The sequence below is a fragment of the Pseudophryne corroboree genome, chromosome 4 (genome assembly GCF_028390025.1).
Source record: "Pseudophryne corroboree isolate aPseCor3 chromosome 4, aPseCor3.hap2, whole genome shotgun sequence".
Taxonomy (NCBI): Eukaryota; Metazoa; Chordata; class Amphibia; order Anura; family Myobatrachidae; genus Pseudophryne; species Pseudophryne corroboree.
The window spans coordinates 495,335,853-495,360,529 of NC_086447.1; positions in this window are offsets into that span (position 1 = coordinate 495,335,853).

The following is a 24,677-nucleotide window of genomic DNA, read 5'->3' on the forward strand; positions in this document are numbered from 1 at the left end:
CCTCCCTGCTTTCTTCTGCCTCTGCGGGTGTGTAGCTGAGGGGCCAAAATCCCATAAAAAAAGATGAATTTCCGGAATTTGCATAAGGGGCGTGGCCACACGGGCCGCGATTAGGCCACGCCCCCGAACCCGCAGCAGGCACAGCAATGAGATAGGGCCCCCCTGTCTCAAGTGCCCTGGGCCCCCTGGACTCATAATCCGCCCCCCCCCCCTGCCTGTGCCATGTGCTTCTGCTCCTAGGCCCTCATTCCGAGTTGTTCGCTCGCAAGCTGCTTTTAGCAGCATTGCACACGCATTGCACACGCTGTGCCATGTGCTTCTGCTCCTACGCCCTCATTCCGAGTTGTTCGCTCGCAAGCTGCTTTTAGCAGCATTGCACACGCTAAGCCGCCGCCTACTGGGAGTGAATCTTATCTTAGCAGAATTGCGAACGAAAGATTCTCAAAATTGCGAATAGAAATTTCTTAGCAGTTTCTGAGTAGCTCGACACTTACTCTGCCACTGCAATCAGTTCAGTCAGTTTCGTTCCTGGTTTGACTTCACAAACACACCCAGCAATCGCCCAGACACTCCCCCGTTTCTCCAGCCACTCCCGCGTTTTTCCCAGAAACGGCAGCGTCTTTTCACACACACCCATAAAACGGTCAGTTTCCGCCCAGAAACACCCACTTCCTGTCAATCACACTCCGATCACCAGAACGAAGAAAAAACCTCGTAATGCCGTGAGTAAAATACCAAACTTCTTAGCAAATTTAATTGACACAGCCGCAGTGCGAACATTGCGCATGCGCAGTTAGCGGAAAATCGCACCGATGCGGAGAAAAATAACGAGCGAACAACTCGGAATGAGGGCCCTAGTCTCTTATAGATTTGCCCAGATCTGTGACTCATTTTACTAACTCCGCCCAGCATTGTGACTCCACCCAGCGTTAGCAAATGAGGCACAAAGTCACAGATCTGGGCTAATATATAGGAGATATATATATATATATATATACACACACACACATGTATATGTATATGTGTGTGTATATATATGTTGTAACACTGTAAGGGTACAAGGTGCCATTTCCTGGGATAAATGGCAGCATGCAGCAGCTGAGGAACCACACAAGTCCAGTTTCCGGTACAACTGGCCCCAGCCAGTTTTATTATACAGAAAATAAAACAAACAGCAAAAGAAAATACCTTGCCTGTCCGGCACTAACTAAACACAAGATGTTCCTAACTATCACTAAACAAAAACACAGAGTTCTCCAGTAAACACTGTATAGCTCACTTGTATCAGGAAGCGTGTTTCTCTCACAGAGATCCTGCAGTCTTCCCAGGCAGTCTGCACACATTAATCAGGCTAGAAGCCCTATAAGACTCTTGCACAGCTGAAAGCCCTGATTAGCCCTCTGTGAGGCCAAAGATCCGAACTGGGCCCGATGTCAGGAACTCGGCCTATCTCTCTCTCAGGGCCCTTATCCAGCTTTTCCAGCAAACTGAAAAGGTTCTAACAAAACAAAAGCATTTTCCTAGAAGTTTTCATTTTCTAAAACATGTAAGACAAGAACCTGGGACAACATACCTGCCCTCAAACACTATCCCAGTGTTCTTGTAACATATCCCCCTCCCCTGTTTCGACCTAGGGGCCGGAACACTTGTAGCCCCCAAACAGAAGATGTGGGACAATGCATCTGCGTTGGCCAATTGTGTACCCGGTCTATGTTCGACAGTAAACTTAAAATCCTGCAACCCTAAAAGCCATCTAGTTACTAGAGATGAGCGGGTTCGGTTCCTCGGAATCCGAACCCGCCCGAACTTCATGTTTTTTTACACGGGTCCGAGCGACTCGGATCTTCCCGCCTTGCTCGGTTAACCCGAGCGCGCCCGAACGTCATCATCCCGCTGTCGGATTCTCGCGAGGCTCGGATTCTATCGCGAGACTCGGATTCTATATAAGGAGCCGCGCGTCGCCGCCATTTTCACACGTGCATTGAGATTCATAGGGAGAGGACGTGGCTGGCGTCCTCTCCGTTTATAGAGAAGAGAGTGAGACTAGAGTAGAGAGAGACACAGTAGTAATTTTGGGGAGCATTAGGAGGAGTACTACTACTACTTGCTGAAGTGATAGATAGATAGTGTGACTGTAAAATGTATATCTGACTTGTGGGGGAGACACTGACAGTGGGGAGCAGTTAGAGTCTGAGAGCAGGACTCAGGAGTACATATAACGTACAGTGCACACTTTTGCTGCCAGAGTGCCACACTGCCATTGTGACCACACTGACCACCAGTATAATATATATTGTGATTGTCTGCTTAGGAGTACTACTTGCAAGTTGCTGATAGTGTGACCAGTGACCTGACCACCAGTTTAATAATCACCACCAGTTTAATATATATAATATATATATATATAATTGTATATAATATATATATAATATTGTATACCACCTACCCGTTTTTTTTTCTTTCTTCTTCTTTATACATACTACTATAGTAGCTTACTGTAGCAGTCTGTGGTGCTGCTGAGCTGACAGTGTCCAGCAGGTCCGTCATCAGTCATTACATAATAAATATATATACCTGTCCGGCTGCAGTACTAGTGATATTATATATATATATATTGATTTCATCTCATTATCATCCAGTCTATATTAGCAGCAGACACAGTACGGTAGTCCACGGCTGTAGCTACCTCTGTGTCGGCAGTCGCTCGTCCATCCATAATTGTATACCACCTACCCGTGGTTTTTTTTTCCCCTTTCTTCTTTATACATACTACTATAGTAGCTTACTGTAGCAGTCTGCGGTGCTGCTGAGCTGACAGTGTCCAGCAGGTCCGTCATCAGTCATTACATAATAAATATATATACCTGTCCGGCTGCAGTACTAGTGATATTATATATATATATATATATATTGATTTCATCTCATTATCATCCAGTCTATATTAGCAGCAGACACAGTACGGTAGTCCACGGCTGTAGCTACCTCTGTGTCGGCAGTCGCTCGTCCATCCATAATTGTATACCACCTACCCGTTGTGTTTTTTTCTTCCTTTCTTCTTTATACATACTACTATAGTAGCTTACTGTAGCAGTCTGCGGTGCTGCTGAGCTGACAGTGTCCAGCAGGTCCGTCATCAGTCATTACATAATAAATATATATACCTGTCCGGCTGCAGTACTAGTGATATTATATATATATATATTGATTTCATCTCATTATCATCCAGTCTATATTAGCAGCAGACACAGTACGGTAGTCCACGGCTGTAGCTACCTCTGTGTCGGCAGTCGCTCGTCCATCCATAATTGTATACCACCTACCCGTGGTTTTTTTTTTCCCTTTCTTCTTTATACATACTACTATAGTAGCTTACTGTAGCAGTCTGCGGTGCTGCTGAGCTGACAGTGTCCAGCAGGTCCGTCATCAGTCATTACATAATAAATATATATACCTGTCCGGCTGCAGTACTAGTGATATTATATATATATATATATTGATTTCATCTCATTATCATCCAGTCTATATTAGCAGCAGACACAGTACGGTAGTCCACGGCTGTAGCTACCTCTGTGTCGGCAGTCGCTCGTCCATCCATAATTGTATACCACCTACCCGTGGTTTTTTTTTTCTTTCTTCTTTATACATACTACTATAGTAGCTTACTGTAGCAGTCTGCGGTGCTGCTGAGCTGACAGTGTCCAGCAGGTCCGTCATCAGTCATTACATAATAAATATATATACCTGTCCGGCTGCAGTACTAGTGATATTATATATATATATATATATATTGATTTCATCTCATTATCATCCAGTCTATATTAGCAGCAGACACAGTACGGTAGTCCACGGCTGTAGCTACCTCTGTGTCGGCAGTCGCTCGTCCATCCATAATTGTATACCACCTACCCGTGTTTTTTTTTTTTCATTCTTCTTTATACATACTACTATAGTAGCTTACTGTAGCAGTCTGCGGTGCTGCTGAGCTGACAGTGTCCAGCAGGTCCGTCATCAGTCATTACATAATAAATATATATACCTGTCCGGCTGCAGTACTAGTGATATTATATATATATATATATTGATTTCATCTCATTATCATCCAGTCTATATTAGCAGCAGACACAGTACGGTAGTCCACGGCTGTAGCTACCTCTGTGTCGGCAGTCGCTCGTCCATCCATAATTGTATACCACCTACCCGTGGTTTTTTTTTTTCATTCTTCTTTATACATACTACTATAGTAGCTTACTGTAGCAGTCTGCGGTGCTGCTGAGCTGACAGTGTCCAGCAGGTCCGTCATCAGTCATTACATAATAAATATATATACCTGTCCGGCTGCAGTACTAGTGATATTATATATATATATATATATATTGATTTCATCTCATTATCATCCAGTCTATATTAGCAGCAGACACAGTACGGTAGTCCACGGCTGTAGCTACCTCTGTGTCGGCAGTCGCTCGTCCATCCATAATTGTATACCACCTACCCGTGGTTTTTTTTTCTTTCTTCTTTATACATACTACTATAGTAGCTTACTGTAGCAGTCTGCGGTGCTGCTGAGCTGACCGTGTCCAGCAGGTCCGTCATCAGTCATTACATAATAAATATATATATACCTGTCCGGCTGCAGTACTAGTGATATATATATATATATTGATTTCATCTCATTATCATCCAGTCTATATTAGCAGCAGACACAGTACGGTAGTCCACGGCTGTAGCTACCTCTGTGTCGGCAGTCGCTCGTCCATCCATAAGTATACTAGTATCCATCCATCTCCATTGTTTACCTGAGGTGCCTTTTAGTTGTGCCTATTAAAATATGGAGAACAAAAATGTTGAGGTTCCAAAATTAGGGAAAGATCAAGATCCACTTCCACCTCGTGCTGAAGCTGCTGCCACTAGTCATGGCCGAGACGATGAAATGCCAGCAACGTCGTCTGCCAAGGCCGATGCCCAATGTCATAGTACAGAGCATGTAAAATCCAAAACACCAAATATCAGTAAAAAAAGGACTCCAAAATCTAAAATAAAATTGTCGGAGGAGAAGCGTAAACTTGCCAATATGCCATTTACCACACGGAGTGGCAAGGAACGGCTGAGGCCCTGGCCTATGTTCATAGCTAGTGGTTCAGCTTCACATGAGGATGGAAGCACTCAGCCTCTCGCTAGAAAAATGAAAAGACTCAAGCTGGCAAAAGCAGTAGCACCGCAAAGAACTGTGCGTTCTTCGAAATCCCAAATCCACAATGAGAGTCCAATTGTGTCGGTTGCGATGCCTGACCTTCCCAACACTGGACGTGAAGAGCATGCGCCTTCCACCATTTGCACGCCCCCTGCAAGTGCTGGAAGGAGCACCCGCAGTCCAGTTCCTGATAGTCAGATTGAAGATGTCAGTGTTGAAGTACACCAGGATGAGGAGGATATGGGTGTTGCTGGCGCTGGGGAGGAAATTGACCAGGAGGATTCTGATGGTGAGGTGGTTTGTTTAAGTCAGGCACCCGGGGAGACACCTGTTGTCCGTGGGAGGAATAGGGCCGTTGACATGCCTGGTGAAAATACCAAAAAAATCAGCTCTTCGGTGTGGAAGTATTTCAACAGAAATGCGGACAACAGGTGTCAAGCCGTGTGTTGCCTTTGTCAAGCTGTAATAAGTAGGGGTAAGGACGTTAACCACCTCGGAACATCCTCCCTTATACGTCACCTGCAGCGCATTCATAATAAGTCAGTGACAAGTTCAAAAACTTTGGGTGACAGCGGAAGCAGTCCACTGACCAGTAAATCCCTTCCTCTTGTAACCAAGCTCACGCAAACCACCCCACCAACTCCCTCAGTGTCAATTTCCTCCTTCCCCAGGAATGCCAATAGTCCTGCAGGCCATGTCACTGGCAATTCTGACGATTCCTCTCCTGCCTGGGATTCCTCCGATGCATCCTTGCGTGTAACGCCTACTGCTGCTGGCGCTGCTGTTGTTGCTGCTGGGAGTCGATGGTCATCCCAGAGGGGAAGTCGTAAGCCCACTTGTACTACTTCCAGTAAGCAATTGACTGTCCAACAGTCCTTTGCGAGGAAGATGAAATATCACAGCAGTCATCCTGTTGCAAAGCGGATAACTGAGGCCTTGACAACTATGTTGGTGTTAGACGTGCGTCCGGTATCCGCCGTTAGTTCACAGGGAACTAGACAATTTCTTGAGGTAGTGTGCCCCCGTTACCAAATACCATCTAGGTTCCACTTCTCTAGGCAGGCGATACCGAGAATGTACACGGACGTCAGAAAAAGACTCACCAGTGTCCTAAAAAATGCAGTTGTACCCAATGTCCACTTAACCACGGACATGTGGACAAGTGGAGCAGGGCAGGGTCAGGACTATATGACTGTGACAGCCCACTGGGTAGATGTATGGACTCCCGCCGCAAGAACAGCAGCGGCGGCACCAGTAGCAGCATCTCGCAAACGCCAACTCTTTCCTAGGCAGGCTATGCTTTGTATCACCGGTTTCCAGAATACGCACACAGCTGAAAACCTCTTACGGCAACTGAGGAAGATCATCGCGGAATGGCTTACCCCAATTGGACTCTCCTGTGGATTTGTGGCATCGGACAACGCCAGCAATATTGTGTGTGCATTAAATATGGGCAAATTCCAGCACGTCCCATGTCTTGCACATACCTTGAATTTGGTGGTGCAGATTTTTTTTAAAAACGACAGGGGCGGGGGCGTGGCCTGGACGGGCATGGAGTAGCACTTGCAGTGTGCAGCTCTCCAGCCATATCATCCTGATTACACATCCTGATTTCCCCCCCTGGGTCTGATACTGGGGCCATAGCTGATTGAATGCCTCCTGCCCCCCCTGGACTGGGTTTAATCCTGCTGCTATCATCTGCGGAGGCTCTGGAGCCCTGTGTGCTGGTGGGCCCTGACCCACGCTGGGACTACTGACTCCTGCTATAGCCGGAAGTACGGCTTCTCCCCCCCGCTACTGCCCGCGGCGACTGGCTGCTTATCTGGACGAGGAGGGTGCCGGGATCTCCTCCGTTACTCTGATCGCCTCCTACACTGCCAGGGGAGAGTCCTGTGTGAGGCTCCCTGCACCGCTCTGACATCGCGGACTCGCGCGGTGCGGGAGACCGGAAGTGCAGCTCCCGTGGTCCGCCGCCGCCCGCTACAGCCAGCCGAATCGCAGCACGGACTTCCCTGCCTCTCGCTGTGTGTGACACCCGGAGGGGAACACACAGCTGGCTGCCTGCCCCCAGCGTCTATCCTCTGCACCCCCTGATGCTCTGTGTCTGCATCCACGTTGGGGCCAGGTACTAGGGCACACAATACTTGAAGTGGGGGAGGACAACACCTGCAGCTGAGTCTGGGCTGCCGGAGATTACTGGGCGCACACTCCCCTCCCTCCTTCCGCCTGCTTCTCTCTCCTGCCAACCCGGCCTGAATTAACTGCAGGGCGAGCTTCCCTGCTGTGTCTGGAGCCTGCTGCCGGGGGACTGGTTCTGTGTGCTCTGGGGGTGACGGTCCCTCCATCCCTGCTTAAGCGGCCACTTTGTGATTTATCTCGTGACTCTGGCCCTGCTGTCTATCTATACATATATATATAAACACTATCACACTCTTCTCTGCCTGTATTTGCTTTGATATACCCTGCTAACTGGAGGGTCGGTCACCGTGCTGTCCAAAATGGTGAAGGGTCGCCAGACTGGCACGAATGCAGGAGCAATGGATAAGTTTGTTCGTGATCCTGGCCCGCAACAGCGAAGGGGGGAGAGCGTAAGACATGAGACATCACCACCATCCCCTGCGTACAGTTCCGCCTCTTCTGACCCTCCGGATGCCGCGCTGCAGAGAGTACTGGATGCGGTCACCGCCAGCGAGGCGCGTCTGGCTTATAAAATCGGGCAAGTACAGTCTGATCTCTCCATTATCCATCAAGACCTTCAGAGGGTGAGAGAGAGAGTGGGGGAAGCTGAGACCCGCATATCCAATATCGAAGATTCTGTCGGCCCGCTGGGTCGCCGCACTGACGCTTTGGAATCTCAGATGACAGATGTGCGCAGGAAGATGACAGACATGGAGGGACGTCTGCGGCGCAATAACGTCCGTTTTATTGGTCTGCCCGAGAAGGAAGAGGGCTCGGCTCCCGAGGAATTTCTCGTAAAATGGCTCCGGGATGCCTTTGGCTCTGAGGAGTTTTCACCTTACTTCACTGTTGAACGGGCCCATAGAGTTCCGATGCGCCCGCTGCCTCCAGGGGCTCCACCCCGCACCTTTATTGCTAAATTCCTCCACTTCCGTGATCGGGACACAGTTCTGAGGTTGGCTCGTACCAAAGGCCCGTTAAAGTGGAATGGATCGCCTATATCTGTATTCCCGGATTTCGCGGTGGATGTGCAAAAGGATAGAGCTCAGTTCCTGCCTGTTAAGAGGAGGCTCCGTGAACTTGACCTGCCATACGCCATGCTTTTCCCATCCAAGTTGCGAGTAGTGGCTGATGGGGAAACAAAATTTTTCACAACTCCCCGTGAGGCCATGGTGTGGCTGGACAGCCGATTTCCGGCGAGGCGTGCCCTTGCAAATCCGTGAATCTCCGGCCTAGCCCTGATGCTGACTTTCTCCTGTGTTTCCTTTTTTATTTTCCTTATCTTTTGGTATTTACTACAATTGATTAACATATGTCAGTTATTTAATGGGAAACGATAAGATGCGGGGGTGGTTGACTGCTGTTGATGTCCACTTATCTCCACTGCTCTGTTTTCAAGCCTCAAACGGGGTATATGAATACTCGCCAGCCTACTCTGATATCTATGGTATGCTTCCGAGCCTTCCTTACCTCCTGTTTTTTTTTCCCCTCTTTTTTTTAAATCTTTTTATTTTATTATATTTTGTATTTCTGGGGGAGCGGGGGAGGGGGGTAATATGTTTGGTTTGCTATGCTTGGCTCTTTGATATTTGTGTAGGAATTATTTTGGCACGAATAGACCTAGGGGGTGGATCTATATGATTTCCCCCCCATTTTTTCGGGGGGTGGTGGTTGGTGGCTGGAGACTACTTCTATATTTCCCGAGAGTCATTATATTCTTGGCCCCGACTACGGTGTGTATGCACTGGTTAATGGTGCTACGAAGTTTTGCTACTTAAAATTTTTTTCTTTTAGGTAGTTGCATTTAGTTCTGGGATCCAAGTATGCTGCAGGTTCGGGGTGGTATACAGGGAGGGGGGAGGGGGAAGGTTTTGGGTTGTATTTACTGTTTGTGTGGAAAGGTATGTTGTGAATGGATATGGTATGTTGCTGTATTACTTAAACATGGGCGTCTGATGACTGAATCTGTGCACGGCGGAACGGGCTGGCCGCGGGGTGCTACATGTGTTTTACTTTTGATGCAATATGGCTGGGATTAGAGTGTTAGCGTGGAATGTGCGAGGGCTTAACGATAAAATTAAGAGGTCCCTGGTACTCCGACAGCTCAAAAACTATGCGGCTGATGTGGTCTGCCTTATGGAAACGCATTTGGCGGGGAGTAAGATTCTCTCATTGAAGAGGCCATGGGTGGGATGGGCGTACCACTCCGTGCACACTTCGGCCTCTCGTGGGGTTTCAGTCCTTATTAGGCGGACTGTCCCCTTTGTACTGGAATCCATGCAGACAGATCCATGGGGGAGATATGTGTTCTTGAAATGTAGACTATTCTATGTCCCTGTCCTCCTTATGGCTGTCTATGTGCCCCCCCCCTTACTCCCCTGAGGTTCTTAAAAAAGCTGCTGGGTTTATGGCCTCATCCCCCGGGATATCGGTTATCTGCCTTGGGGACTTCAATAATGTGCTGGATGCGGCGATGGATAGGCTCTCTATGTCTCCGTCTGCTGCATGTCCTGGGAAGTCCGCCTTTGCGGATGTGGTGTCGGGATTGGGCCTGGTCGACCCTTGGAGATTGAGACACCCGTCTCTTAAACAATACTCCTGTTTCTCTCACTCCCATTCTTCGTTCTCCAGGATCGATCTGGCCCTCCTCTCGAACGACATGATCCCCCGGGTTGGTAGTATTAGATACGAGACTAGAGGTATATCAGATCACTCCCCTTTGACCTTTACTTTAGACTTCAATTGCTCTAGGGGCCAGGCTGTATGGAAATTTAACCCATTTTGGCTTGTACACATGGGGGACGGCTCTGACCTGGTGGCCGCATGGCGGGAATTCTTTGAATTAAATAGCGCCGATACGGCTATCTCTACACTATGGGACACGTTTAAGGCCTTCCTCCGGGGGAGTTTGATTAAACGGGTATCTAGCTTGAAGTCTTTCTATAAGCAACGGGAGGCGGTGCTGGAAGCCCAGAGTGTGGCTGCAGAATTGCAATACCTACAAGATTCTTTAGACAGCTCTAGGGCGGCCTGGTTATCGGCTCAGAGGGAATGGAGGGAGTACCTAATGGAGAAGACTCAGCATAGACTCCTTTTTTCATCCCATACTTTCTACGCTACTGGTGATAGACCGGGGTCGTACCTGGCATCTTTGGCCCGGGGTGATAGACCTAATAGTGTGCTTGTTGAGATTATGAACTCTGATGGCATATCTATGACTCAGACCCCACAAATGGCGGCTGAATTTGTATCCTATTATAGCCACCTGTATGAATCTAAATTAGAGTGCACTCAGTCACACCTAAGCGATTATTTAGACAAGGTTCGGTTCCCCACCCTGTCCAGTGAGGCTTGCGACCTGTTAGAGGCACCTATCTCATCAGATGAAATTATGGCTGCTATCAGGGCCTCCCCTAGTGGTAAAGCCTCGGGCTTGGATGGTATACCCTCTGAGATATATGGGCATCACCTGGACTTCTTTGTCCCTCGTCTACTCGAGTTGTATGCCCAGATCTTTGCGCAGGAGTCTCTCCCCCAGTCTATGGCGGAGGCAGTGATTGTAGTTATCCCTAAACCTGACAAGGATCTCAGGAGAGTTGAGTCCTATCGCCCTATATCCCTCCTACCCACTGATATAAAAATTTTGGCTAAGGTGCTGGCTGGCAGATTAAATACAGTTATTTCCCAAATTATACATCCGGATCAGACGGGATTTATGCCCAATAAATCGACATCCATCAACCTTAGACGACTGTTCACACATCTGCAAATTCCCCGTAGGGACCCCACCTCCTCTATAGTTGTTTCGTTGGATGCCGCTAAGGCTTTCGACTCTGTGGAGTGGGCCTACCTGTGGGAAGTTATGCGTAGATTCGGTATAGGCCCGAACTTCATTAAATATGTCCGACTGATGTATTCCTCCCCTTCAGCGAGAGTGGCGGTCAATGGATTCGTATCTAATTCCTTCCCCCTGTCTAGAGGTACGCGACAGGGCTGCCCATTGTCTCCTACCCTGTTTGCTATAGCCATAGAGCCCCTCGCGTGCCTCCTGAGAGCGGATACGGGGATCTCTGGCTTTAAGGTGGGTGCTCGTGAAGACAGGGTGGCCCTATACGCCGATGATGTTCTACTGTTTGTGGATCGCTATGCGGAGTCTATGCCTAGGATTTTAGAAATTATTGGTGGGTTTGGGCGATACTCTGGGCTTTTGATCAATTGGGAGAAATCCTTTATTATCCCACTTCAGGGCGAAGTTCCTAATTCCCCGTTGGTGGCTCTCCCGTTGCGGTGGGTGGACTCCTTCAAATATCTGGGTATTTGGGTGTCTAACGATCCTCAAAAATTCCCCTCCCTAAATATTACCCCACAAATAACATATCTCCGCAGTCGGGTGAAGGCGTGGGGAAAATTACCTTTAACGGTCACGGGGAGGGTTAACATGGTAAAAATGGTCTTCCAGCCCAAACTTCTATATGTCCTACAGCACTCTCCCGTTTATATCCCGCAGAGGACCTTTCAACAAATAAATGGGCTGCTTTCCTCTCTGGTGTGGGCTAGTAAGCGGGCACGGTTGAAAATAGATACCCTGACCAGGTCACGGGAAATGGGGGGACTGGCTCTCCCCAACTTCCGTTTTTACTATTACGCGGCACAGTTGGCACATGTCTGGGAGTGGGTTACCGACCTCGATGCCCTGGCTCTGCACTCGCTGATGCTGCACCATGACTACCCAGGGGGCTCCCCATTACAGCTACTCCTTTGTGGTAGTATCAAAATGTCCACATTGCCACTTATTAAGCAATCCATCCTAATATGGAAATTGGTGCACTCTGTGATGCGGGGTCACGGTGTTGATCCGGATACCCCACTGGATAATGCTTACGGGCTGCCGGAACTGTGTCATCTTCAGGTCCGAGAGGTTTGGGGTAACTGGGGAGTGCACTCTTTAGGACATTTATATAAAGATGAGACCCTTACCTCATTCCAACAACTCCAGCAGACACATAATGTCCCCTCAGGGTTTTTTTTCCGATTCCTTCAGCTGAGACATGCTCTGGCTGCCCAGTTTCCACATGGTCCCCCAGCCCTCGTTGATTCCCCGGTCAAATTAATGATGCAGACGCTGGACTCGGGACACCTGGTTTCTAAAATTTATGGTCGTATTCTCCAGATGCATCATATAGATCCCCTAACTACTCTTCGAGATAGGTGGGAATCAGACGTGGGTACATTATCAGACGATGCTTGGAATACTGCTGTGGGAGCCCATCGGATCTACACTTCATCTGTTAGGTACCAACAAATACAACTATACATCCTGCATAGAGTATATATGACCCCGGTGAGGTTAGCACATATTGGGGGGTCCCATAACTCGCAATGCCCCAAATGTGGAGCCGCGGGTGCCGACTTCTGGCATCTAATTTGGGTATGCCCTGGCGTGTCTCGGTTCTGGACGGCTGTTATACGCACCATGTGTGATACGGGTGTTCCATCTTCCATATGTACGCCTGCATTGTGTACACTGTTGATTGTGGACGAGGAGGCCTTAGATCCACCCTGTAGGAGATATGTTACTAATCTTTGTGCTCTAGCTAGGGTCTGTATAGCCCGGCTGTGGCTGGCGGGCGAGGCCCCGTCAATTAAGGCTTGGATATCCCTGGTCAATGAAACTGTTGCACACGAAAATTTTGTGTTTCTGGCGAGGAAGGTGGAGAGGAAATTATTTACGATATGGGGTAGGTGGATAGACTCTAAATACTTCAAGGAGAGATAGGGTCTTGAGTTGCATCTCTCGCCTTATTTCACTCTGGGATTTTTGGGGGTGGGCACCCTCGCGGCCGGCCTTGTTGAGCTGTATTGAGATGTATTATGCTTGTTCTGCTATGCTTATGCCTATACTGGAAGGAATAAGATAGAGGTTTGCTACTCTCAGACGCTGTGACTATGTGATTGTCTGACTTACGTGACATTATTTTCGCAAAAGTTACTATGTGCCTTATGTATTTACAGCTGTTTCCATGCATTCCGTGTATGTATGTAGTTTTATGTTTGTTTTGAGTGAAGTGTTGATGTAAAATTTGAAAATTCAAATAAAAACTATTGAATTTAAAAAAAAAAAACGACAGGGGCGTGCAAGAGATGCTGTCGGTGGCCAGAAGAATTGCGGGACACTTTCGGCGTACAGGCACCACGTACAGAAGACTGGAGCAACACCAAAAACGCCTGAACCTGCCCTGCCATCATCTGAAGCAAGAAGTGGTAACGAGGTGGAATTCAACCCTATATATGCTTCAGAGGTTGGAGGAGCAGCAAAAGGCCATTCAAGCCTATACAATTCAGCACGATATAGGAGGTGGAATGCACCTGTCTCAAGCGCAGTGGAGAATGATTTCAACGTTGTGCAAGGTTCTGCTGCCCTTTGAACTTGCCACACGTGAAGTCAGTTCAGACACTGCCAGCCTGAGTCAGGTCATTCCCCTCATCAGGCTTTTGCAGAAGAAGCTGGAGACATTGAAGGAGGAGCTAACACGGAGCGATTCCGCTAGGCATGTGGGACTTGTGGATGGAGCCCTTAATTCGCTTAACAAGGATTCACGGGTGGTCAATCTGTTGAAATCAGAGCACTACATTTTGGCCACCGTGCTCGATCCTAGATTTAAAACCTACCTTGGATCTCTCTTTCCGGCAGACACAAGTCTGCTGGGGTTCAAAGACCTGCTGGTGAGAAAATTGTCAAGTCAAGCGGAACGCGACCTGTCAACATCTCCTCCTTCACATTCTCCCGCAACTGGGGGTGCGAGGAAAAGGCTCAGAATTCCGAGCCCACCCGCTGGCGGTGATGCAGGGCAGTCTGGAGCGACTGCTGATGCTGACATCTGGTCCGGACTGAAGGACCTGACAACGATTACGGACATGTCGTCTACTGTCACTGCATATGATTCTCTCCCCATTGAAAGAATGGTGGAGGATTATATGAGTGACCGCATCCAAGTAGGCACGTCACACAGTCCGTACTTATACTGGCAGGAAAAAGAAGCAATTTGGAGGCCCTTGCACAAACTGGCTTTATTCTACCTAAGTTGCCCTCCCACAAGTGTGTACTCCGAAAGAGTGTTTAGTGCCGCCGCTCACCATGTCAGCAATCGGCGTACGAGGTTACTTCCAGAAAATGTGGAGAAGATGATGTTCATTAAAATGAATTATAATCAATTCCTCCGTGGAGACATTGACCAGCAGCAATTGCCTCCACAAAGTACACAGGGAGCTGAGATGGTGGATTCCAGTGGGGACGAATTGATAATCTGTGAGGAGGGGGATGTACACGGTGATATATCGGAGGATGATGATGAGGTGGACATCTTGCCTCTGTAGAGCCAGTTTGTGCAAGGAGAGATTAATTGCTTCTTTTTTGGTGGGGGTCCAAACCAACCCGTCATTTCAGTCACAGTCGTGTGGCAGACCCTGTCACTGAAATGATGGGTTGGTTAAAGTGTGCATGTCCTGTTTATACAACATAAGGGTGGGTGGGAGGGCCCAAGGACAATTCCATCTTGCACCTCTTTTTTCTTTCATTTTTCTTTGCGTCATGTGCTGTTTGGGGAGTGTTTTTTGGAAGGGCCATCCTGCGTGACACTGCAGTGCCACTCCTAGATGGGCCAGGTGTTTGTGTCGGCCACTAGGGTCGCTTATCTTACTCACACAGCTACCTCATTGCGCCTCTTTTTTTCTTTGCGTTCTGTTTGGGGAGTGTTTTTTGGAAGGGCCATCCTGCGTGACACTGCAGTGCCACTCCTAGATGGGCCAGGTGTTTGTGTCGGCCACTAGGGTCGCTTATCTTACTCACACAGCTACCTCATTGCGCCTCTTTTTTTCTTTGCGTCATGTGCTGTTTGGGGAGTGTTTTTTGGAAGGGCCATCCTGCGTGACACTGCAGTGCCACTCCTAGATGGGCCCGGTGTTTGTGTCGGCCACTAGGGTCGCTTATCTTACTCACACAGCTACCTCATTGCGCCTCTTTTTTTCTTTGCGTCATGTGCTGTTTGGGGAGTGTTTTTTGGAAGGGCCATCCTGCGTGACACTGCAGTGCCACTCCTAGATGGGCCAGGTGTTTGTGTCGGCCACTAGGGTCGCTTATCTTACTCACACAGCTACCTCATTGCGCCTCTTTTTTTCTTTGCGTCATGTGCTGTTTGGGTAGTGTTTTTTGGAAGGGCCATCCTGCGTGACACTGCAGTGCCACTCCTAGATGGGCCCGGTGTTTGTGTTGGCCACTAGGGTCGCTTATCTTACTCACACAGCTACCTCATTGCGCCTCTTTTTTTCTTTGCGTCATGTGCTGTTTGGGGAGTGTTTTTTGGAAGGGCCATCCTGCGTGACACTGCAGTGCCACTCCTAGATGGGCCAGGTGTTTGTGTCGGCCACTAGGGTCGCTTATCTTACTCACACAGCTACCTCATTGCGCCTCTTTTTTTCTTTGCGTCATGTGCTGTTTGGGGAGTGTTTTTTGGAAGGGCCATCCTGCGTGACACTGCAGTGCCACTCCTAGATGGGCCAGGTGTTTGTGTCGGCCACTAGGGTCGCTTATCTTACTCACACAGCTACCTCATTGCGCCTCTTTTTTTCTTTGCGTCATGTGCTGTTTGGGGAGTGTTTTTTGGAAGGGCCATCCTGCGTGACACTGCAGTGCCACTCCTAGATGGGCCAGGTGTTTGTGTCGGCCACTAGGGTCGCTTATCTTACTCACACAGCTACCTCATTGCGCCTCTTTTTTTCTTTGCGTCATGTGCTGTTTGGGGAGTGTTTTTTGGAAGGGCCATCCTGCGTGACACTGCAGTGCCACTCCTAGATGGGCCAGGTGTTTGTGTCGGCCACTAGGGTCGCTTATCTTAGTCACACAGCTACCTCATTGCGCCTCTTTTTTTCTTTGCGTCATGTGCTGTTTGGGGAGTGTTTTTTGGAAGGGCCATCCTGCGTGACACTGCAGTGCCACTCCTAGATGGGCCAGGTGTTTGTGTCGGCCACTAGGGTCGCTTATCTTACTCACACAGCTACCTCATTGCGCCTCTTTTTTTCTTTGCATCATGTGCTGTTTGGGGAGTGTTTTTTGGAAGGGCCATCCTGCGTGACACTGCAGTGCCACTCCTAGATGGGCCAGGTGTTTGTGTCGGCCACTAGGGTCGCTTATCTTACTCACACAGCTACCTCATTGCGCCTCTTTTTTTCTTTGCGTCATGTGCTGTTTGGGGAGTGTTTTTTGGAAGGGCCATCCTGCGTGACACTGCAGTGCCACTCCTAGATGGGCCAGGTGTTTGTGTCGGCCACTAGGGTCGCTTATCTTACTCACACAGCTACCTCCATGCGCCTCTTTTTTTCTTTGCGTCATGTGCTGTTTGGGGAGTGTTTTTTGGAAGGGCCATCCTGCGTGACACTGCAGTGCAACTCCTAGATGGGCCCGGTGTTTGTGTCGGCCACTAGGGTCGCTTATCTTACTCACACAGCTACCTCATTGCGCCTCTTTTTTTCTTTGCGTCATGTGCTGTTTGGGTAGTGTTTTTTGGAAGGGCCATCCTGCGTGACACTGCAGTGCCACTCCTAGATGGGCCCGGTGTTTGTGTCGGCCACTAGGGTTGCTTAGCTTAGTCATCCAGCGACCTCGGTGCAAATTTTAGGACTAAAAATAATATTGTGAGGTGTGAGGTATTCAGAATAGACTGAAAATGAGTGGAAATTATGGTTTTTGAGGTTAATAATACTTTGGGATCAAAATGACCCCCAAATTCTATGATTTAAGCTGTTTTTTTGTGTTTTTTGAAAAAAACACCCGAATCCAAAACACACCCGAATCCGACAAAAAAAATTCGGTGAGGTTTTGCCAAAACGCGGTCGAACCCAAAACACGGCCGCGGAACCGAACCCAAAACCAAAACACAAAACCCGAAAAATTTCAAGTGCACATCTCTACAGTTACACGAGCATTCTTGCCTCTATTTACATGCATCCATTTTAAAGGGGCATGATCTGTCACTAGTCTGAATTGTCTACCCAAGAGGTAATATCTCAAGGTATCTAGTGCCCACTTAATGGCCAAAGCCTCCTTTTCCACAATGGCATACTTTTTTTTCATGCTCATTGAGTTTCCTACTCAAATAAATGATAGGGTGTTCATCCCCATCTCTGGTTTGGGACAACACAGCCCCTATCCCTACCTCTGAGGCATCTGTCTGTACCACAAATTCTTTTGAAAAATCTGGTGTTATTAATACCGGTTGTGAACACAAAGCCACTTTTAACGCTTGGAATGCTTTTTCTGCATCAGGGTTCCATTTCACCATATTTGACTGCTTCCCTTTGGTAAGGTCTAACAACGGCACCGCTGTGATCGCAAAATTGGGAATAAACCATCTATAGTACCCAGTTATTCCCAAAAAAGCCCTTACCTGTTTTTTATTCACTGGACGAGGCCAGTTTTGAATAGCATCAATTTTATTCAATTGGGGCCTAATTAGACCTCTGCCTATGGTAAAGCCCAAGTATTTGACCTCCTCCATTGCGAGGCAGCACTTCTTTGGGTTAGCAGTTAACCCTGCCTCTCTGATTGAGTTCAGTACTGCTTGTACTTTAACCAAATGGGACCCCCAGTCTGTACTGTGAATTAGCACATCATCCAAATAGGCAGCTGCATATTTTCTATGGGGCCTCAAAATTTTATCCATCACCCGTTGAAAGGTTGCTGGAGCCCCGTGCAACCCAAAGGGTAACATCTTATACTGGTACAGCCCCTCCGGAACCGAAAAGGCTGTTTTTTCTTTTGCGCTATCAGACAAAGGTATTTGCCAGTAACCTTTGGTCAGGTCCAATGTGGTGAGAAACCTGGCTGTTCCCAGCCTTTCTATAAGCTCATCCACACGGGGCATGGGGTACGCGTCAAACTTGGACACCTCATTTAACTTACAAAAGTCATTACAGAAGCGTATGCTACCGTCGGGCTTCGGGATGAGAACTATGGGACTGGACCACTCACTGTTAGATTCCTCTATGACTCCAAGTTCTAACATGGTTTTAACTTCTTTAGAAACAGCTTCTCGCTGAGCTTCAGGAATCCTATATGGCTTTAAATGAACCCTGACCCCTGGTTCTGTGACAATGTCATGTTTTATTATGGTCGTTCGGCCAGGCAGCTCTGAAAATATCTCCCTATTTTGGATGAGGAATACTTTAACCTGATTGTTCTGATCAGCTGATAATGTCTCTGACACCTTTACTGCGGGAAGCAACCGAGGTGAAGACACCGAAGGGCAAGGCTCCGCTGACAGAGACAACCTATCTTTCCAGGGTTTGATTAAGTTAACATGGTAGATTTGTTCGGGTTTTCTCTTTCCCGGCTGGTATACTTTGTAATTAACCTCATTCACTTTTTCCCTAATCTCAAATGGACCCTGCCATTTAGCTAGGAATTTGCTTTTCCACAGTGGGTACCAAAACAAGAACTCTATCTCCAGGAGCAAATTCCCGTATCTTGGCACTCCAGTTATATACCCTCTGTTGAGCACTTTGGGCCTGTTTCATGTGCTCTCTGACAATAGGTACCACGGCTGCAATCCTATCCTGCATTTGTGTTACATATTCAATAACGCTTCTATAAGGAGTGGGCTGTCCTTCCCACATCTCTTTGGCAATGTCCAACAGCCCTCTGGGGTGTCTACCATACAACAAATCAAATGGAGAAAACCCCATAGAGGACGGAGGAACTTCTCTGATGGCCATTAACAAGTAGGGCAACAAACAATCCCAGTTTTTCCCATCTCTCTCAACAACCTTTTTTAACATACTTTTTAATGTTTTATTAAACCTTTCCACCAACCCGTCAGTTTGGGGATGGTAGATGGACGTCCTGAGGTGAGTGACCTTAAATAATTTGCACAATTCTTTCATGATCCTTGACATAAATGGAGTACCTTGGTCTGTCAAAATTTCTTTTGGTATTCCCACTTTACTAAAAACCTGCACCAGCTCCCTAGCTATCACCTTGGTTGTGATAGTGCGTAAAGGGACAGCCTCAGGATATAGAGTGGCATAGTCCATAATTACCAGGATATACTGATGGCCCCGAGCAGACTTTAACAAGGGCCCCACGAGATCCATTGCTATTCTGTCAAACGGGACCTCTATAATAGGCATGGGAACTAGTGGGCTCCTGAAATGGGGTCTTGGGGCATGATACTGGCATTCAGGACAGGAAGAACAATATTCAGACACTTCTTTATAAACCCCTGGCCAAAAGAACCTTTGTAAAACTCTTTCAGTGGTTTTTTCTGCCCTTAAATGTCCTGCAGTAACGTGACTATGAGCTAAATCTAGTACCGTTCTCTGATAAGGCTGGGGAACTACCGCCTGTTCCACCACATCCTCACCCCTTTTGACAATGTGGTACAAGAGCTCATTACAGATGGCCATGTGGGGATACGTAACCCTGTCACCTGGTACCACAGGTTCCCCATTAACAACCTTAACATTCTCTCTAGCCTTTATTAAGGTAGGATCCTTTAACTGTTCAGACGCAAACAGATCCTTCTTTACCTCCAGGTCAGGCACGCTTTCAGTTCTAACTACTATGGGGTAAATTTACTAAGATTCGTATTTTCCAGAATCATGTCCAAGTTCAATCACGAATGACATCGACAGTGTAAAATTGCAACTTTTTGAATTGATTTCGACTAATTTACTAAGCTGTCGTATTCGTGTTTTTCGTTTCTTCCGATGTCGATGTCATTCGTGCTTTTCTGCTGTAGATTGCGGCCGCGTTTGCTGTTTCGCGGCCGCGTTTATGTGTTTTTTTACGACTGCGTCACATGTCTGTTACGGCAGTGATTTAGAAATTGCTGCCGCGTTTTTAGTCCTAAGTTTCGTTTTCGTCACGCGGCCGTGATTAATTGTATTCGTGAAGGAGGAGTGTCTGTGCTTATTACTATAAAACCGCCCCAAACACACCGCACCTCGTGGGTTTAGCTAGTGGAGAGGAGAGAGGAAGGTGTATTTGGAGTTGGTGAGTTTGGTGGAGTTTTTGGTGGATTTGGAGAGGAGTTTGGTGATTGTTGAGTGCTGTACTGTGTGTGTAAGTAGTCTTGTCATATTTGTAGTATTGTTTTTTCACAGTTTGTCTACTTTTTTGTCCTTGTTTTTTTTTTTACAGTCTTTTGTCATTGTTTGTGAGTGAGTGAGTGAGCGTGTGTGTTGGCTGTGTGGTGTGTAGTAGTAGGAGTAGTGGAGGAGTGTGTTTTGTGTTTTGATTTTTCAGTGTTTTTTGTCGTTTGTCATGTCAGACTCAGAGGTCAGTGTGGTGGCGGAGGTTAGTGAGGTGGAGGCTGGTAGTGAGGTGGAGGCTGGTAGTGAGGTGGAGGCTGGTAGTGAGGTGGAGGCTGTTAGTGAGGTGGAGGGGGGTAGTGAGAGGGAGGAGGTTAGTGAGGAGGAGGAGGAGGGGGTGCCTGTTGCTGTATTTTCCAGTGATAGTGATGGTGTTGTGGCTCCGCAGCCACGCACCACTACCAAGACTGGCAGGAATATTAAGTTCAGCTATGCTGAAAACATGGCTTTGGTGCGTGAGCTGATGAAGCACCATCGCCAATTGTTTGGTCAGGATGCTGGCAAGGTGTCCTCCCGCAGGAAGTCTGTCCTGTGGGGGCAAGTAATACTTGCCGTGAATAGTGAGGGTGTGGTGAGGCGGACTGAGGACACGTGCCGCAAGAGGTTTTATGCTATAAAGCGGCGTGTCAAGGCCAAGATGGCCAAAGAGTCCAAATCTGCCCGAAAAACCGGAGGTGGCCCCCCTTTCCGGGCCACCTATCGGGACTGGGAGGAGCCTGTGCGGGCATTGATTCCTGCCGAAGTGGTGTCTGCTACTCATGTCCGGGATTCGGACCGACCCACGCAGGATGGTAAGTTTGATTTGTTAGATTTTTATTTAAATGTCCTCTAAATGTTGTAAATGTCATTTTTAAATGGTAAAGGATGCATAAATTGTGTTTCACATATTTCAGGCCTATGCACCCTTAAGGTGTGTTTGTGTTTCGAATTTGCTTTTTTCACCTTGCATTGGCTGTTTGGTAAATTTAATATTGCGCAAAAACATGTGCAATGGCTGCTGTTTTTTTTTTTTAAGTAAAATATTTTTTGCGATATTGCTTGGACATCTGTGTTGTATGCTTATTTTAAAAATATTTTTAGATTTATTTACTTCTGAAAAACGGTGCAATTATTCCAATATTACATTTTTAAAACATTTGCAAGTAGTCAATCTCTGCAATATCTGAGGCATAATTCTCAAATGTAACAGATTTATTGTGTGCAACATCATGTACATTTGGATATACAACACAAAATAATGAAGCTTGAAGCTCTTAATCAGAAATTATTTGTTTATCCAATACCTAATAGATGGTTACAGTACACTAAGGCTTTGCAGTTATAATTTTTACACAAAGCATGGTAATAATGTTTGGTCCACTTTTTCAACAGTCCCACAGACCAGCCGGCCAGACAGGCCTCAGACAAGTCAGGATGAGGCTGGGATTGCAGGTAAGACTTCACTGTAGTCACATATTCTGAAAACACATAGAAGTACAAAATATTAATGTTTATATTTTCACATAGGTTCTGCTTCTGGAAGCCGACCTCCTGTAAGGCGCCCATCACAGGGCTCGGGCCACTTACCCAGGAGGCCAAGTAAGACACGGCGTCTTGGCACGGAATCTGCGGCTCCATCATCCCCACCCAGGCGACGCATTTCGGCAGTGTCACCCCAGCCACCACTGGCACTATTGGCGAGTTCGCAGAGTGATGAGCCCCGATCACCTCAGTTATCTGGTGAGTAAAAACAGAAATTAAACACATAGGCAATAATATACACAGTACAGTTAATATGTTGTTAGTTGGTTTTGAGATTACATGTTTTCCAGAACAAGCAATGTGATGTTACGTCTTCAATTGCTAAAGGTGAAAATGTTTTTTTTTAAAAGGTCTTAGTGGATGATCTCGCCAACATCATTTTTAATAAATAACAGACATTTGTTTAAAATTTGGCCACACACGTGCACATTAAAATAAAATACCAATAAAATTCCCAAACAAAAACAGCATCCACAACATTATATTGTTCACACATCTCCCCTGTCCAGTATGTAGATGGCTTACTGGCTCCGCTCATCTGGACTATCCAGGTAAGTAGTCTATATCGTGGTCAGGGGAGGTGATATAACACTGTAATGCTGTGGAGGGGAGGTAGTTAGGTGTGGATTATGCAAATCTGTCTATGTGGCCGCCTGTGTTGGTATATATGTTTTTGAACAAAAAAAAATTATAAGTTTTGAAAAACAACGCCAAAAACTATACAAATGGAGTATTATGAATGTAGTAATGTGTAGAAGTAGCCTTTAAACAAATTGACAAATAAACATTGCATGTTGGCCACCCCATACAGAGCCCAGCTTGATGGCCGACGTGGACCAGCAGGGACAAGACCAACAGGCAACCATCACACTGCAACTTACACCTGTTGACCCAAGCCAGCCAATACAGCTGCAGGATATCCCCCAAGCCTCCATCAGTCCACAACTGGCACAAGCTCCGCCCCCAACCCAAATACCAGATGACTTTTGGGCCAGTTGGACAAGCCAACAGGCCCAAAGCAATGCCAGCCTGACCGCGCATACACAACACCTTGCCAGTCTGCCCCATCATCTACCGCGCATTAGTCGCAACTCGGGCAGACTGATTGTACAAGTAGGGCGAATGGCAACCTCAATGGAGCAAATAAGGGCTGACAACAGCCAAATGCTTGCTCATTTAACGCGCATCATAGATGAGCAACAGCGCCATCAGCAGGCACTCGTTCAGCTCATTCAGCACAACCAGGTTGTGAATGAGTCCTTATCCAGGATTGTAGCCAGCCACACTGCAACCAACACTCAACTGATTGCAAGCATTAATAATTTGAGCAGCAATATTACATTGATGGGAGCTCACCAAGTAACCTCCAGCTCGGGGACCACGACCCCTATCCAAACGCCAGTAACCTCCCCTGTTCGGCGTTCCTCCAGAGCATGTGCCAGTGAGCCAGCACAAAGCACAGCACCCAGCACACACAAGCGGAAAAAATAACCCCAATGTGATTGGCAAAATAAAAATTTGTATTTGACAAACACACAACTTCCTGTGTCCGTCTCAAACATTGTCGAAGCTACTCTGTATGTATGTATGTTTTTCATGGGTAATGACTGAAAATGTATTTTTAGCATAAACTAAGTACAATGTACACACCACTATAAACAACAAACAGTAAGTTACAAAACACACAATAGAAAGTAGTGCAAAGTGTTTAGTCAAGGATAATTACAGCCTACTAAAACTGACCTGAAAAATAGCGCAGGATCACTTCTTGCCGTACCTGCCTCCCTACATATGTACTCACACTGTCACCAGATGGGTCTAACTCCTCTGCTTGCTGACTGCTTTCTCCCTCATCATGTGCCAGATGTTGGTTTAAACACAGATTATGGAGAAAACAGCAGCAGAACACAATTCTAGTCACCTTTGAGGGACTATACAACAAAAGGCCTGCAGATTTATCCAGACACCGAAACCGTGACTTCAGCACACCAAAACATCTTTCTATCACATTCCGCGTAGCCTTATGTGCATGATTGTAACTGTGTTCAGCAGGAGAATCAGGTTGGGACAATGGAGTAAGGAGCCAAGAGTAGCAGCCGTAACCCCCATCACCTGAAAAACAGATATAGTCAACATTAGTACATATGTTAGATTATTCTTTCACCTAATCAAAACTCGAGTTTGTGGTTAAAAGACATACACACAAAACATTTTAAACATACCCAACAGCCAGCCATCAGGCATTTGTCCGTCCTCAAATTTATCGAAGAGCGATGACTGACTGAGGATGAAGGAGTCATGGCAGCCACCAGGGTAACCTGCAACAACACTCATAATTTTTAGGTTTGCATCACAGACCACCTGGACATTAGTTGATTGTGCCAGATGCCTATTAGTATATATATATTGGCGGCCCTTAGGTGATCTCAGCTGAACGTGTGTGCAATCTATGGCCCCCAGCACATTGGGCATGCCAGCAAGCTCATAGAAAGCTACCCTGACAGCACTCCACTCCGACTCCTCGGTAGGGAAGCAGATTGAGGCATTAATGTGTGGCTCCAACACATCCAAAACCTGAGTGGACATTAAACAAGCTAAGGTGAGTGTCATGTTAGGTATTCTCTACAATACTGTGTTGTTTGTA